This window comes from Pseudochaenichthys georgianus, chromosome 7 (genome assembly GCF_902827115.2).
Source record: "Pseudochaenichthys georgianus chromosome 7, fPseGeo1.2, whole genome shotgun sequence".
Classification (NCBI taxonomy): Eukaryota; Metazoa; Chordata; class Actinopteri; order Perciformes; family Channichthyidae; genus Pseudochaenichthys; species Pseudochaenichthys georgianus.
In genome coordinates this window covers 32,508,851-32,524,080 of record NC_047509.1, presented here as the reverse complement: position 1 = coordinate 32,524,080, position 15,230 = coordinate 32,508,851, and positions in this window count along the sequence as shown.

The following is a 15,230-nucleotide window of genomic DNA, read 5'->3' as shown; positions in this document are numbered from 1 at the left end:
GTATTATCTCTTCAATTTACACACGGCATCTATTGCACGTCTGTCCGTCCTGGGAGAGGGATCCCTCCTCTGTGGCTCTCCCTGAGGTTTCTCCCATGTTCCCTTTAAACTGTGGGTTTTCTTCGGAAGTTTTTCCTTGTACGATGTGAGGGTCTTAGGACAGAGGGTGTCGTATTGTCATACTGATATGTATGGCTGAATTCCCCCATCCAATCTCTTCACATTGGTCAAAACGTGTTCCTCTGCTGACGAGTCCGAACTCAAATACTCTGCCATGTTTCCGTGTGTTGACAAAGTGAACGCATGGATGACGTCACGACCATCACGTGACTTCTGAAAATGGCAAAAATGGCGGCGGCCAGACGGAATATACAGGTTTTGATAAAAAATAGCTATAAAATCATTATTTACCGGGGAATATCGCTGATTTCTTCAGGGTATGGTTTAAACATAATGTTTCACTAAATACTGAAGTTTTGATTAATTATCTAATGAGTGGACCATTCCTTTAAGGATTGTAGATAAACCACCAACAGCTTCCTTTAGCAGCCATCACATAGTACCAGGTATTCCTCAGAAGAATTTATTTGCAGTTGAGGGGAACCTGGCTTTATCAGAGTCTCAGATCTTCAGTAAGACTTCGCCCTAAGGCCCTGTGAGATCGGCCACGCTACTCCCACTGAATACTAATGGATGTAAGACGCTGCTATACTGACAGCTACGTTTTCACCCGCACCAGAGGGCTGCTCTGAGGCCAACTTTGTCCTGCAACCTCCATGTGGAGAGGACAAACAAACTGATCTTGAAGAAATAAAGCCGCAACGCTTGACTGCTTCAGTTTTCACGATACGAACTGTACAGAGTTTCTAGGCTCTCTTTTCGAAGTTTACATTTACAGCCTGGTCATGACATTTGCACTATGTAGCAGCTGGCCAAAACAGTTCAACAGTCTGCAAAGTTGAGGCTGTCTGAAGCCGCCCAGAAACATTTTATATTGGGATCAGTCTCAGTTTGCAAATCAGATGATCATGATGAGATCTATTTCCTTGTTTAGGTCAAACCAATCTTGAAGGTCGTCCTTTTCCACTTTTAGGCAGGCCAGGATCGTCATTACAGTTCCAGAATTCAGTGTAAGCAGAGTTTGGATTATTTTCCTCCATCTGCAGCATTGTGACTTGTGCTGAAGTTAAGTTAAACAAATGAAATTAAAAGCTCCTTTTGTAAACAAGGAATCAGCTGAAAACGTTTTCCGTTTATTGTGGTGCTTAAGTAGCATTGTTTCTTGGTCTGCTCCCAGTTTAAATGTTTGTTAGCTTAGAGTTTAATTATGTTTTGTTCATTGTGCTGAGAAGGATTTATTGAGCTACATTGAGCAACCCTTAATGGGATCAGCAACTCTTCCCATTGTTGAGCTCATTTCTGCTATATTTCCATTCATTCAAAAAAAAGAATCTTAAATTGAAGTAAAATTGGAAGTACGAGTACTGTTGTAATGGAGTTATATTCAGTGTAGTGGTACCTAAGGAGTATTTGTAATGCATTGTAATTGAGTTAGTACATTTAAAGTGTATAGATGTCAAACCTTTTAGAGTTATGTGTTTCTATGAACATCTCCAAAGCATTAATCAGCCATCAGCTCGCTTGAAAACATATTCAACATCAGAGAGCAGAAAGAAGGCCAGCTGATGAGAAACAGCATCAGTGTGTTCACCATTTTCCAATTCAATATCCTTGACCAATCTCTAATTTACGTGGAGCGTTCTTGAAATTACAGAATAATCATGATTGACATTAGACATCATCACTCCATAACTATGAAATGAAGATCTGTCAACTTCAATTTCGGTTCTTCCAATCTTACGAAAGGTGATCACCAAGTACTAATTTAGTCAAATGCACCTTGTACAAGATGACCTTAACCTCAATCCTACCAACGGGGGTACTGGAAAAACCCAGAGGGTTACTTTTTGATATATCTCACAGGTGCTTTATGCCATTATTCCAAACTTCAAAACGTAAATTAATTTGTTTCCAAATTACTTTATATTATAGTTTTCTCTTTGTTTAAATTACCGATGTTTAGGGTACTAGGGGAAAGGGCTGCACACTAATCAAATAATGAATTAATCTTATTGAAATATCACCATGGACTGTTGCAATCAAATTGCAGGAGGCACAAAACAATTGAAAATATGTATGAAAATAAACATTTATAATAAATAATGATAGAGCTGTAGTAGTATCCCGGTCTACAAATCATATTCTACTGACCTAACATAACATACTGTATGTTTGGTACAGATTGTATTTAAAAAATCTTCCTTCCTTCCTTTCTTTCTTTTAATCTTTAAAGGTTTCAGTGAAGCTTTAACAGTTTAATTGTACATTGAAATAGGTTACAAAAGTTTCCTTGGCCTTACCTTACCTCCACCAGTTTACAAGAAACACATTAGAAGCTATTACCACTAACAACACATTACATAAATGGCCTTGCCCCACCATTGATCTCAGGTGAGGTTTCCTTACTTCCTGTAAACCCTTTTCACGCCTCTGCTGAAAGAGAACTGAGTCAGTGTAATTTCCTGCACTCAAAAAGGAATCTGCGGCAGGAACTATGTAACAAAGTCTACAGTCTACTTCAATTTCAAACACTTTCCTTTTCATTGTACACCTCCAGTTTGACCTTACAGAGGCTGCTGTGATGTTAGCAATTCCCTAACACATACGTAGAGCTGGTAATATCACTATAATGCTGTCAGTTACTGTGATGCATATTGTAGGCTTTGTGCATGAGCTTTTAAAAAAGTTTACAAATCCCAAATATATTAGAAGTTAAGCTCTTTGAGCGTATTCATACAAATCTAATTTTCTATTCAGACCCAAGGTGCGTTGGAATTGCAAAAGAAAAAGTCTCAAGCAAGGTAATATATTATTTGTTCGTGTGGGTGTTTACAATAGCTCAGGTTTTAAAGTTGCGCTAATCAATATGACATATTATAGCGGTTCCCACACTAGAAAACCCCTCAATGCCTGACTATTCAGTAAATCTTAGCTCCAGTGGTGTAACAAGGTTGTGATTGGCCCCGGTGCAAATATTGTTTTGGAGCCCCCCCCCCCCCACCATCGCCCCAAAACATAAGCGCACACTGATGCGCTCACACACGCACGGACATACACAACCACTCAGAAGTGCCACATGTATAGGCTATCAACAACAGCCTGCCCTGGCCTCAGACCATCACAGCCTGACACACAGCGAACTAAGAAGAGGATTACACCTGTTTCCTTGATGTTTGTCTCTGGGGAATGGGCCGGTAGGCCTACATGGACCGGTTGCTATAATATAGCTGTTGATCTTGGCGTCGGGGGTCTCAATAGCGCCATAGAGTCCCCTATCGATTGGGGCCCATGGGGGAACTGTTGGACCACCGCCGGGCACAGCCAAATCCAGCCTCTCCTCCTGGCTGGCTGGAGAAGAAGGTCGCACAGCCATGGATACAGCTTCACTTGTGGAGCTAAATGGCAATGATGGTGGTGAGCTATCGTTAGCCTCCGGCTCCGGCTGCCGCGGCACGTCAACATTGCAAACATTAGCGCTCGATTTCGAGGACGATGTATGACAAAAAAACTGTCTAATTTCGTCAGTTTAGCTGTTACATCTCCTTGTTCTCTTTTGTCCTTTCTCTTTTGAGCGCTGCTCTTGTGCTTTGGTTTGCTGTACATTATAAATGCAAGATTTTACATTTTCTATAAAGCTACCGTGTGTGTGTGTGTGTGTGTGTGTGTGTTGTGTGTGGTGTGTGTGTGTGTGTGTGTGTGTGTGTGTGTGTGTGTGTGTGTGTGTGTGTGTGTGTGTGTGTGTGTGTGTGTGTGTGTGTGTGTGTGTGTGTGTGTGTGTGTGTGTGTGTGTGTGTGTGTGTGTGTGAGCGAGTGAGTGAGCAGGTGGTGCCCGTTAGCTGATTAGCTACCCTCGTCAGGCTGATTGGTCCACCTGAGGAGACGGGAGCATTTTAAGCTGAAGCCGTACAGTTCCTCGGCCGCTCTCTCTGATTCAACTTCTCCTACTCCCAACTCTGCACGTGTTAAGATCTTTGTCCTGTTGTGCTGTGTACTGACATTTTACCGTATACCGGTCCTTCTCTTCTGCTGTGAGACGGTGGAAGAAAAGCTGTTTAACCTGTCTTTGTAGACACGACTTATTTTACTCAGGAGTGCAAAACCCTTTTCTTTGGTTAATGTTAGAGTAGGTAAGAAGCCTGTACGTTTATTTTTCTCATTTGTTAGGTAAGATTTTTGTGTTGAAGGTTAGTTCGTTTTGTGGTTTTGTTACTCCTGTTTGTTATTTTTGTAAACAGACTTTCAGCATGTTTTTGTGATTCTGATTTGGTAATTAAATTACCAAATGTTTTCTCTGCCATGTTCTTGGGAGTGGGAAAAGTGGGGAGAGTGCAACTTTGTGCTGCGCCTAGGTTCCCTAGGCCTGGGCGTAACACCATTGGGGCTCCAAAATAAAAATAAATATATATAAAAAAAAAAAAAATGTTTGCATGGGCCCCTGGCCGGCTCTGGGCGTTGCACCGTCGATAGTTACGCCACTGCTTAGCTCAATGAAGCCATCTGTTAATTTAGCTATAATTCTTATTTGGTATATGGATTTTACTGTTTTGGCTCAGTTGCATTATGCTCACTTTCATAATTTAAGGCAGTAGCAGTCAGTTCTCTTCAGCAAAAAAGCTTTTAAAACTCTGCGCTAATTGCCAAGCCTCAAATTGCAAGCATAGACAACGTCTGCAGCTAGCTAGTGAAAACAGTGGAGGAGAGAGAGGCAGCCATTTTTCTCAAGAGTTAGTTAATACCAAAACAAACTGGACTTACATGTGTCATGTAACCTGAAACACAACTCAAAACAAAACACTAATGTAGCTATTAAGCTAATATGATGCTACATTTGAAGTAGACCTGCAAGTGTTGTCTTTAAAGCTGAGCTTACTCTACTGCCAACAGTTCGAGCATTATTTTTTTAAGCATGGTTTGAACTACAGTAAACTTTCAAAGTGTAGATAGGAAGAGAAATGGAGACTTGCATTCAGCATGATGAAGGCAGCCCAAAGCAGCTAGTCCAAAAAGGGAATTTCAGGCAGGGTTAACGAGCATACAAGCAGGGCTCTCAAGTCTCACGCATTTGGCGTGAGACACACGCATTCCACTCCATTCACACGCTCACACGCCACACCTTGTATTTCTCACGCAGAGATTTCTTTCCAGGGTACCGCCCACCAAGTTGCGCCGCAATTTTGTAAACAAACTAGTACAGAATCACTGTAGCCACGCATCAACCAATCAAAAGAATGTAAGCTGTCGAACAGCCAATTAGAAAATAACATGGCTGTATCCGGGTAGGATTTAGACATTCTGCCCTATACTTTATAGACTGGTAAGGGTTTCAACATTTTCCAGGATTTCAATACTTTGATTGAATACATTAATCAGTTCTTTACACATGGTGCTCTTTTTAGATTTCAGGAACTACTACCTTTCCATGGGCCGGAGGAACAGGACAAGGTCAGTGTGCGAAAAAGTACACGTCCCACCGTCCGGGACGTGTTATTTACAATATCGGACAAGTAGATTTTTCAATTGACTTGTCCGGCGGACAAGTGACGTTTTTCGACCTGATTTATTGACAAATTATTGATACATTCAGTTTACAAAAGGCAGAACTCATTCGCAAATTGTACGTGTCCGCCATTGTTCGTTTAGAAGTGTTAGTTTCGGTTCTGCTTGTCGATTCCTAAGGAAATGCATCTCGCCGCTTTCTGTACAGTTAGACGGGGGCGGAGCGGGGCGGGAAGTGTAGCACAGTGGCAGGCTTGGGAAGCAACACTCGGTTCCGAGTAGGAACAAATAACAATTTTTCCGGTACCAGGATTAATAAGAGTTGTGAGGACAGGATGCGAGGCCGAGCCCCGCGGACTGCAGCTCTCTCTATGCTCTGTATTCGCTGCACGGTGCAGCTCAGCGTCTCTCTCTCTCTCTTTCTACACACAGCGGATCCGCTGCCCGTTTAACAGCCTCATCTTTGTCAAACTTTCTTATGTTCTTTCTCTAACACGTAATGAAGGTTATTAAGCGTTTTAACTCCTGTGTTGTTAATATTAACCACCATTTCCTTTATGAAGTGAAGCAGCCTCCCTGTCTGTGTCCTCGCGCTGTCCTCACATCCCCGGACCCCCAGACTCGGAGGAGCAGGATGTCAGTATTGTTTATGAAGCAGGGTATAGAAAGTACATTATGGAAATGAAAATACTATTTCTTTACTTTTACAAACAGTGAGCAGCTGCAGCATGTGTATTGCAGGACGTGTGTAAGCGTGCAAGCGTCTTTGCGTTGTAGAAAAGCGCTAGGCCTATAGGCTATAAATATAATGTATTATTATTATTAGGTTATGTCCTATGTGTTGGACATGTGTGGTTGGACTCTGTCTCACAGGCAGTGTAACATCAGAGGAGACTGGGCCAATTGTACATTCTCAAACTGCACCACTTAGAACTAACTAAACAATGCAGAGATTATTTTTATATAATTGTATTCAATAACCGTAAGAAATTAAACAGTATGTGATTTGTAAATAGGAATACAGATTTGACTTAATGTTTTCATAAATATATTTTTCTCCCAGTTTGTCATGGGACTTATTTTTACCCTCTCAAAGAACCGGAACCGAAAATAACCGGAATCGAAAAGCAGAACCGGAATCGAAAAGCAGAACCGGAATCGCTCACTTCTCACTTACGTTAGTGGTGTCATAAAAACACCCAACTCTGCACATGACATACACATAATCAATTGAAATCAAAAGCAAAGCATTTGAGTAATAGAGTCTCTTGGTTCCTTTTTTTAAAGGTGACCGGGTTGAGCCAGTTTGGGAGGCTCACTAAAATAGCTCAACTTGTTCTAGTGCTCCTTCACTCTAATGCCGACGCAGAGAGGGTTGCCACCAACACCTACAACAACAAAAACACACACACACACACACACACACACACACACACACACACACACACACACACACACACACACACACACACACACACACACACACACACACACACACACACACACACACACACACACACACACACACATCCCTTCACTAAGAATGAAATAAATATGTTTTTATTTGTATGAATTTATGTGTCATTTATCAGATAAGACCACCGTCCCCACCCAAAGCCCCGCCGCTGCCAAAATCTCACTCTGAACTCTGTTCAAAACTTGAGAGCCCTGTACAAGTGTGATCATGTGGCTAATTGAGGGAAATACTGAGGGCCACTGGTGGACAGTTTGGGGATAACATGACCATAACAAACCTTTCCTCTTATTTTTGTTTGAAAATTCTACATTGTTTCCTTATTTCCTTTTATTGGACTTGACTTTACTTCCGATGTGTGTTTTTTAGAAGTGAAGTCAATAATCATGAAATAAAAATAGTGTTTATAGTTGGTATGTCGCCTTTTAATAAATTAATTAATTACATTTTTGACAAATTAGCAATTGTATTATTCAAATCAATACCTAATATATTAATATTACATAAAGGTGCACTTATGGCTAATTTAGTAAACATATTTAGCTAATTTTGACTTTAAAAAGGGACTCATTTATAGGGACTATAAATGTGGCTATATTAAATAAGCAATATATTGTATGTATAATCCCATGATTTTACAATGTTTGCCCTAAATTACTTTAACTCATAATTCAAAATAATGATATATTATGCACTGAAACACAGCTCTCTTCGCTAAATGTGTTCACATGCACTCACAGTTACATATATGTGACTTTTTCTGTCTCATAACTCTAATATAAAGCTAGTTAGTCAAGTCAGGTTAATTACGTTAATACTATCGACATATCCTTCCTCTGACTGAAAAATGTTGACCTGATTTGCCTTCGGTATAACCCTGACGGGAATTAAGATCAATCCCATTCTGTAATTGTCTCATGATTAATGATAAACTGGGCGCATTCGATTTATTCAAAAGTATCATTCTCTTACAGGAACCAATTTCTAATTCCATACATTATTTCAAGTTTGTTCAATTACACACTGACTCTATAAACATGACAAGATTTATTATTTATTATTTTCTGTACATAAAGTATGCTGTGTATCCTTAATTTGACGATGTCTTCTTCGAGTATGCATTCATGATTTTCCTTTTGGTTACCAGAATGACATTTTCCGTTCTTAAGCAGAAAAGCAGTACAGATCGCTCTTGTCATTTTGCAAAGCCTTGTGTCTGAGATGCAGCCTATGTGTAATGCACCTAAATTGTGATATATGTTCACCAATAACATTTATGCAACTGCTAATCCCAACCCCAGTGTCTTTATGGACCCATATGTCTCTATGTGTGTGTAAATAGAGACAAAGGAAGGTCACCTGCATGACTCTTCCCTTGTTGGACATCGATGGCATTTTACAGAACACTAAACATAAATACAATGTTTACATGGAGTCCTATTCACAAACACAATTGATGCCAAGGTCACACAGTCATTACTACCTCTGCGTCTGTAAACAAACAAAGTAATCTCTGGCAAATTAAGGCTTTACAGCTGATCAGAGCTAATTTAAAGAAATGGAATGGAAGTTAATTTATATATACATTTGAAATACAATCAAAGCAGAGGTCATTGGTGTGATTTTTCAAAGAGTCAATGTCTAACGATGAGGCTACTGCATTTTGTTTTTGCATTCCTGTCAGTGCACTCATGGTGAAACATGTCAGCACATTACCAAAATGCATACCATCCATCTTTTCTTCGCCTCTCTCGCTCTCCCTCTATAGGTCTGCCATAAGAGCCGGATCACTAATGGTTTCATTGATTGTTCAGGTCTTATCATTCATCACCAAAGGGGTCAATGTCCTACCTCCATCTAATGACACTGTTTAAACGTAAATGTCTCATCTTTGAATGAAATGTCCCCTGCAGGTGGGCTGCAACAAACCGATAGGCATCATTACTGTGCTCATGATCAAAAAAAAGAAAGAAGAAAATGTAGCTTGTATTGATAGATTCTAGTTCATGTTACTTAAACAATATTTTCAATGTTTAAGATTCAATTCCCAAATACATTCTTATAATACTACTATATACGTTACATTATAAAAAAATATTATTTAAGTCAAGTTTTCTTTTTAATTTCATTTAAATGTAACTCTATTTTATCAGAATTCTTTTTTAACTCATCATTATTATTTTTCCCTGTATTGTTTTTTATGTATCTCCTTGATTTTTTTCCGCCTGATTGGTTAGTTTTTCAGATGTTTCTGTTATAGTTGTTTTTTCTCTCTTACTTAAAGGAATGGTATGCTCATGACACTAATTTTTTAAAAATTATCATCCGATAAAACAGACCAGTCTCTGCCAGTCTCTCTCTTTATTTTTTTAATCCGATGACATTATCAGTGATTTTAAACTGATTATATACCGAAATAACATCAACACTGTGGGCGCCGCCATTTCCCGGACGTGACGTAATCCATGCGTTTGGTTTTCAAAGACACGTTGATCTCCATGTTATTTACTGTAGTTTCTCTATTCAAATATGCCTCACTGTATCGCGAAATATTGCCACAATTCGGATAGGAACAATCCACGGAATGCTCGGTTCCATCTGTTGCCAAAAGGTAAGCATAAGAAGTACATTCGGAGGCAGTGGCTAGCGAAATGTGGCCGGCCCGAACCGAGAGATTTACAGGCTCATGTATGCAGCGAACATTTCACATTTCCGGACGACTACTCTGAGAGTATGATAAAACATAACATGGGATTTAAAGAACAACCATTACTCAATGGAGATGCAGTACCATCGGTCTTTCTGGTGTCATCACCGACCAGGACACCAGTTCGGCCAGTAGAGAAATCGCCCTCTGCAAGTGTGAAGCGACGGAGGAGCAGAAGTAGTGCTCGGAGTAAGAATAAGGTATGTTATAGCGCATTTCCATTGCAGCGGCTAGCCCCGTTTTAACGTCCAGGCCAGGACAGTTTTTGGTGGCCTTTCCATATAGCGTAGTACCGGCTAGTGTGTATTTCCCCCCAGTTTTTCCGGCCCCATAAAATCGTGATTCTATGGCCAGGGACAACGAAGCTGAGTATGCTAAACTAGAGAGGGAATCGCTAGCAAGGGTGGTACTACATGCATACATATAGTATCTTATATCATCTTCCCATTATACACACATGCATTTCCAAACATCTGGACTACCTATGTTGCAAATGTATTATCTTTTCAATTTACACACGGCATCTATTGCACGTCTGTCCGTCCTGGGAGAGGGATCCCTCCTCTGTTGCTCTCCCTGAGGTTTCTCCCATGTTCCCTTTAAACTGTGGGTTTTCTTCGGAAGTTTTTCCTTGTACGATGTGAGGGTCTTAGGACAGAGGGTGTCGTATTGTCATACTGATATGTATGGCTGAATTCCCCCATCCAATCTCTTCACATTGGTCAAAACTTGTTCCTCTGCTGACGAGTCCGAACTGAAATACTCCACCATGTTTCCGTGTGTTGACAAAGTGAACGCATGGATGACGTCACGACCATCACGTGACTACTGAAAATGGCAAACATGGCGGCGGCCAGACGGAATATACAGGTCTTGATAAAAAAGAGCTATAAAATCATTATTTACCGGGGAATATCGCTGATTTCTTCAGGGTATGGTTTAAACATAATGTTTCACTAAATACTGAAGTTTTGATTAATTATCTAATTAGTGGACCATTCCTTTAAGGGGGATGTCTGTTGTATAAACCTGTGGCTCCCTAACCTCCTCTGACACATTCCAAATGTCCCCATCATCTGGATTTGATGCAGTCTTATGTGCGGGCAAATATATAAACTGAATTATACCCACTGCCGTACAGATTTCAAATTCTTGTCTCTGCCGGTTGTTTGTCCTCTGGTCAGTGGTCCAGACATATGCAGCTCCCCAAGGTGCTGCAGAGAGTAAATAAGACTTAGGTGCTGTGTCGCCATCATCTGACTTTTATTAATGAGCCAATCAATTCCTATTTGTATCACCCTTTCAACTGAAATCCTGAAACACTTAACAAATTGGCTGACCTAGAGCTGAGCATTGAGGCATGGAAAAGCTGCTTCGCTGTTTCACTGACATTAGTCAATTGTTGTTAAATAGGTTGTTAAATAAAATGTGTCAGGAGATAGCAATGAATAAATCAACTTTTAGCTGACTGAGTTTTAGTGGCTTTGTTTATACGATGTGGTCAAATGTGGAGAGAACACATGCATTTGTGCACCTTAAGTCAGGATTTTTTTATTCAACAGTTAACTTTCTGCTATTAAAGGCCCTTTCTCATAAAAATAATAGGAGTTTGTTTGCATTATAAAGTAGCAAGGGATTATAGGAGACGTTTTCCTCTCTGAAGAACCAGCACCTTACCGTGGTAGAGAGGTTTGTGTGCCCTGATGAACCTGGGGGCTGTGTTGTCTGGAACCTTGTGTTCCTGGTAGGGTCTCCCATGGCAAATTGGTATCAGGCAAGGGGCCAGACTAAGATTGGTTCAAAAGACCTCATGAAAGAACAACAAAGAAGTGAGGATACCCGGCCCGGAGGAAGCCCGTAGTCTCCTTCTGGAGCCAGGCCCAGAAGGAGGACTCGTCAGCGAGCATCTGGTGGCCGGGCTTGCCACGGAGCCCGGCCGGGCACAGCCCGAAAAGGCAATGTGGGCAACACCTCCGCTTCTCCGTCCCGCGGGCCCACCACCTACGGGAAACAGCGATGGGCTCTGGTGTGCTGCCAGAAGGGTGGCAGTGAAAGCAGAGGGTCTCGACGGACCAGACCCGGGCGACAGAAGCTGACTTTGGGGACGTGGAACGTCACCCCTCTGGGGGGGAAGGAGCCGGAGCTTGTGCGGGAGGTGGAGCGTTACCAGCTGGATCTGGTTGGGCTCACCTCTCCGCATAGCGTCGGCTCTGGAACCTTACTTCTGGATAGGGGTTGGACTCTATTCTTCTCCGGAGTTGCTCAAGGTGTGAGGCGCCGGGCGGGTGTGTGGATACTCACAAATCCCCGGTTGGGTGCTTCGTTGTTGGAGTTTACCCCAGTGGACGAGAGGGTCGCCTCCCTACGCCTGCGGGTTATGGGGGGAAAACTCTGACTGTTGTGTGTGCTTATGCCCCAAACAGCAGTTCAGAGTATACGGCCTTCTTGGAGATCCTGGAAAGAGTCCTGTATGGGGCTCCTGAAGGGGACTCTTTAATCTTGCTGGGAGACTTCAACGCACATGTGGGCAATGATGGAGACACTTGGAGGGGCGTGATTGGGAGGAACGGCCCCCCTGATCTGAACCGGAGTGGTGGTTTGTTACTGGACTTCTGTGCTAGTCATGGATTGGCCATAACAAACACCATGTTCGAACATAAGGATGCTCATAAGTGTACGTGGTACCAGAGCACCCTAGGCAGAAGGTCCATGATCGATTTCGTTATCGTATCATCGGACCTGAGGCCGTATGTTTTGGACACTCGGGTAAAGAGAGGGGCGGAGTTGTCAACTGATCACCATCTGGTGGTGAGTTGGGTCGAGTGGCGGGGGAAGCCTCTGGATAGACCTGGTAAGCCCAAACGTGTAGTTTGGGTGAACTGGGAACGTCTGGAGGAGGCCCAAGTTCAGGAGGCCTTCAACTCACACCTCCGGCGGAGCTTTTCGGGCATTCCTGTGGAGGTTGGGGACATTGAACCAGAGTGGTTGGTGTTCAAAGCCTCTATTGCCGAAGCCGCGGCGGGGAGCTGTGGTCTCAAGGTCTTAGGTGCCTCAAGGGGCGGTAACCCTCGAACCTCCTGGTGGACACCGGTGGTCAGGGAAGCCGTCCGACTGAAGAAGGAGGCCTTCAGGGATTTGTTATCCCGGGGGACTCCTGAGGCAGTTGCAAGGTACCGACAGACCCGAAGGGCAGCAGCCTCAGCCGTGGCCGAGGCAAAGCAGCGGGTGTGGGAGAAGTTTGGAGAAGACATGGAAAAGGACTTTCGGGCGGCACCAAAGTTGTTCTGGAAAACTGTCCGACATCTCAGGAGGGGGAAGCAGGGAACCATCCAAGCTGTCTACAGTAAGGATGGGACGTTGTTGACCTCAACTGATGGAGTGTTGGGGCGCTGGAAGGAACACTTTGAGGAACTCCTGAACCCGACAACTCCGCCCTCTATGTTAGAGGCAGAGCTGGAGTATGACGGGAGATCAACACCAATCTCCCGGGGGGAGGTCACTGAGGTCGTCAAACAACTCCACAGTGGCAAAGCCCCGGGGGTGGATGAGATCCGCCCAGAAATGCTGAAGGCTCTGGGTGTTGAGGGACTGTCATGGTTGACAAGTCTCATCAACGTTGCGTGGAAGTCGGAAACAGTACCGAAGGAGTGGCAGACCGGGGTGGTGGTTCCCCTTTTCAAAAAGGGGGATCAGAGGGTGTGTGCCAATTACAGAGGCATCACACTACTCAGCCTCCCCGGGAAAGTTTACTCTAAGGTACTCGAAAGGAGAGTCAGGCCGATTGTCGAACCTCAGATTGAGGAGGAACAATGCGGATTCCGTCTTGGTCGTGGAACGACGGATCAGCCTTTTACTCTCGCAAGGATCCTGGAGGAGGCCTGGGAGTACGCTTATCCGGTCTACATGTGTTTTGTAGACTTGGAGAAGGCGTATGACCGAGTTCCCAGGGAGTTACTGTGGGAGGTGCTGCGGGAGTATGGGGTGAGGGGGTCTCTACTCAGGGCCATCCAATCTCTGTACTCCCAAAGCGAGAGCTGTGTCCGGGTCCTCGGGAGTAAGTCGGACCCATTTCCGGTGAGGGTTGGCCTCCGCCAGGGCTGCACTTTGTCACCAATCCTGTTTGTAATATACATGGATCGTATTTCGAGGCGTAGTCGTGGGGGAGGGGGTCTGCAGTTCGGTGGACTAAGGATTGCACCACTGCTTTTTGCAGATGATGTGGTTCTAATGGCTTCATCGGTCAGCGACTTTTAACACTCACTGAATCGGTTCGCAACCGAGTGTGAAGCGGCTGGGATGAGGATCAGCACCTCCAAATCTGAGGCCATGGTTCTCAGCAGGAAACCGATGGACTGTCCACTCCAAGTAGGGAATGAGTTCTTACCCCACGGGAAGGAGTTCAAGTATCTCGGTCTTGTTCTCGAGTGAGGGAACAATGGAGCGTGAGATGGGCCGGAGAATCGGAGCAGCGGGAGCGGTACTGCAGTCGCTTTACCGCACCGTTGTGACGAAAAGGGAGCTGAGCCAGAAGGCAAAGCTCTCTGTTTACCGGGCCATTTTCGTTCCTACCCTCACCTATGGTCATGAAGGATGGGTCATGACCGAAAGAACGAGATCGCGGATATAAGCTGTCGAGATGGGTTTTCTCCGCAGGGTGGCTGGTGTCTCCCTTAGAGATAAGGTGAGAAGTTCGTTCATCCGGGAGGGACTCTGAGTTGAACCGCTCCTCCTTCGCGTCGAAAGGAGCCAGTTGAGGTGGTTCGGGCACCGAGTTAGGATGCCACCTGGGCGCCTCCCTAGGGAGGTGTTCCAGGCACGTCCAGCTGGGAAGAGACCAAGGGGTAGACCTAGGACCAGGTGGAGGGATTATATCTCTTCGCTGGCCTGGGAGCGCCTTGGGATCCCCCAGTCAGAGCTGGTTGATGTGGCCAGGGAAAGGAAAGTTTGGGGCTCTCTGCTGGAACTGCTACCCCCGCGACCCGACCACGGATAAGCGGGAGAAGATGGATGGATGGATGGTTTTCTTCTCATCGGTTGCCGTCATGGAGTCAGTGGTTGCCTTCGTTCAATTTACGGATTTCTCTTGTTTTGAAATGTGTTCGAAAATGTTTTGTAACTTTATACATTGTCATTAGAAAAGTTAATTCAGCAACAAAACTCTAGTAGACAAATAGAGTGTTTCCAGAGTCTTTTTACAACATTTTGGGGATTGCCCTTTCGAATAGTAAGGTCCAAAAAATAAATGTTTTCCACATTTTGTGTGCAAGAACTCGGCTGGCCTCCGCAGAGCCCTGACCTCAACCCAACCCAAGTCCTCAGGGTGGGCTGGAGTGCACACAGTGAGCGGCCTTATTGCCCGTTGTCAGTGTCTGACCTCACTATTGCTCTGGGGGCTGAACAGGAGCAAATGCCTGCAATCAGGTCCTAACATCT